Source organism: Carassius auratus, unplaced genomic scaffold (assembly GCF_003368295.1).
Source record: "Carassius auratus strain Wakin unplaced genomic scaffold, ASM336829v1 scaf_tig00216387, whole genome shotgun sequence".
In the NCBI taxonomy this organism is placed as follows: Eukaryota; Metazoa; Chordata; class Actinopteri; order Cypriniformes; family Cyprinidae; genus Carassius; species Carassius auratus.
In genome coordinates this window covers 45,001-47,500 of record NW_020528544.1, presented here as the reverse complement: position 1 = coordinate 47,500, position 2,500 = coordinate 45,001, and the positions used below count along the sequence as shown (strand labels likewise).

General features: G+C 47.5%; 4 non-coding genes across 4 annotated transcripts; all 4 read right to left on the bottom strand.

Moving 5' to 3' along the window:
• Positions 1–164: 164 nt before the first annotated feature.
• Positions 165–237, bottom strand: trnar-ccu (transfer RNA arginine (anticodon CCU)). The gene has a single exon. It is a non-coding gene; the product is annotated as a tRNA-Arg (tRNA).
• A 652-nt stretch (positions 238–889) lies between these two features.
• trnak-cuu (transfer RNA lysine (anticodon CUU)) lies at positions 890–962 on the bottom strand. Its single transcript has one exon. It is a non-coding gene; the product is annotated as a tRNA-Lys (tRNA).
• Positions 963–1,411: 449 nt separating this feature from the next.
• On the bottom strand, positions 1,412–1,484 carry trnak-cuu (transfer RNA lysine (anticodon CUU)). Its single transcript has one exon. It is a non-coding gene; the product is annotated as a tRNA-Lys (tRNA).
• An 856-nt stretch (positions 1,485–2,340) lies between these two features.
• trnar-ccu (transfer RNA arginine (anticodon CCU)) lies at positions 2,341–2,413 on the bottom strand. The gene has a single exon. It is a non-coding gene; the product is annotated as a tRNA-Arg (tRNA).
• Between the last annotated feature and the right edge of the window lie 87 nt (positions 2,414–2,500).

Genomic DNA, 2,500 nt, shown 5'->3' with positions numbered 1-2,500 from the left:
CACAATCTCTGGCTTAGGAGGCCAGTGCCTCAGCAGTGTCTAGAAGTTAACTCTTTGTGTGTATTGTAAAGGCATCCTGAGTTTCAAAAAGGCTTAGCAGAGGATCGTTTCTATCCTTCAACCTCTGGGTTACACACGCTTCCGCTGCTCCACTCTGCTGTATTCACCCCAGATGGGACTCGAAACCACAATCCCTGGCTTAGGAGGCCAGTGCCTTATCCATTAGGCCACTGGGGCTTGAAAACAGATCCTAACTTGCCCTTTTATATCTCAATCTTATTCAGGAGGCCTTTCCAATGCACACAAAGAGTCTTCTAGATGACTGAATATTATGAGAGGTCAAATTGGCCTCAGCTTTTCACGACCAGCTTGTTGCTTTTGACGTTTTTTAGGGTCTCAGGAGTGTTTAGAAGTTAAAAGGGCATAGCAGAGGATGGTTTCGATCCATCGACCTCTGGGTTATGGGCCCAGCACGCTTCCGCTGCGCCACTCTGCTGTAGTGCACCTTGACCGGACTCGAAACCACAATCTCTGGCTTAGGAGGCAGTGACTCAGGGCTGTATAGATGTTAACTTTTTGTGCGTATTGTAAAGGGCTCCTGAATAAGATTGAGATTTAAAATGCCTTAGCAGAGGATGGTTTCGATCCATCGACCTCTGGGTTATGGGCCCAGCACGCTTCCGCTGCGCCACTCTGCTGTAATCAACCTTGACCGAACTTGAAACCACAATCTCTGGCTTAGGAGGCCAGTGCCTCGGGAGTGTCTAGAAGTTAACTCTTTGTGTGTATTGTAAAGGCATCCTGAGTTTCAAAAAGGCTTAGCAGAGAATCGTTTCGATCCTTCAACCTCTGGGTTACACACGCTTCCGCTGCTCCACTCTGCTGTATTCACCCCAGATGGGACTCAATCCCACAATCCCTGGCTTAAGAGGCCAGTGCCTTATCCATTAGGCCACTGGGGCTTGAAAACAGATGCTAACTTGCCCTTTTATATCTCAATCTTATTAAGGAGGCCTTTACAATGCACACAAAGAGTCTTCTAGATGACTGAATATTATTAGAGGTCAAATTGGCCTCAGCTTTTCACGACCAGCTTGTGGCTTTTGTTCCTTTTTAGGGACTCAAGAGTGTTTAGAAGTTAAAAGGTCATAGCAGAGGATGGTTTCGATCCATCGACCTCTGGGTTATGGGCCCAGCACGCTTCCGCTGCGCCACTCTGCTGTAGTGCACCTTGACCGGACTCGAAACCACAATCTCTTTCTTAGGAGGCCAGTGCCTCAGGGATGTGTAGATGTTAACTCTTTGTGTGTATTGTAAAGGATCCTGAGTTTCAAAGAGGATTATCAGATGATCGTTTCGATCCTTCAACCTCTGGGTTAAACACGCTTCCGCTGCTCCACTCTGCTGCATTCACCCCAGATGGGACTCAATCCCACAATCCCTGGCTTAAGAGGCCAGTGCCTTATCCATTAGGCCACTGGGGCTTGAAAACAGATGCTAACTTGCCATTTTACATCTCAATCTTATTCAGGAGGCCTTTACAATGCACACAAAGAGTCTTCTAGATGACTGAATATTATTAGAGGTCAAATTGGCCTCAGCTTTTCACGACCAGCTTGTGGCTTTTGTTCCTTTTTAGGGACTCAAGAGTGTTTAGAAGTTAAAAGGTCATAGCAGAGGATGGTTTCGATCCATCGACCTCTGGGTTATGGGCCCAGCACGCTTCCGCTGCGCCACTCTGCTGTAGTGCAGCTTGACCGGACTCGAAACCACAATCTCTGGCTTAGGAGGCCAGTGCCTCAGGAGTGTCTAGAAGTTAACTCTTTTTGTTTATTGTAAAGGCCTCCTGAATAAGATTGAGATTTAAAATGCCTTAGCAGAGGATGGTTTCGATTCATCAACCTCTGGGTTATGGGCCCAGCACGCTTCCGCTGCGCCACTCTGCTGTAATCAACCTTGACCGGACTTGAAACCACAATCTCTGGCTTTGGAGCCCAGTGCCTCAGGAGTGTCTAGAAGTTAACTCTTTTTGTATATTGTAAAGGCCTCCTGAATAAGATTGAGATTTAAAATGCCTTAGCAGAGGATGGTTTCGATCCATCGACCTCTGGGTTATGGGCCCAGCACGCTTCCGCTGCGCCACTCTGCTGTAATCAACCTTGACCGGACTTGAAACCACAATCTCTGGCTTAGGAGGCCAGTGCCTCAGGAGTGTCTAGAAGTTAACTCTTTGTGTGTATTGTAAAGGCATCCTGAGTTTCAAAAAGGCTTAGCAGAAGATCGTTTCGATCCTTCAACCTCTGGGTTGAGCACGCTTCCGCTGCTCCACTCTGCTGTATTCACCCCAGATGGGACTCGAACCCACAATCCCTGGCTTAGGGGGCCAGTGCCTTATCCATTAGGCCACTGGGGCTTGAAAACAGATGCTAACTTGCCCTTTTATATCTCAATCTTATTCAGGAGGCCTTTACAATGCACACAAAGAGTCTTCTAGATGACT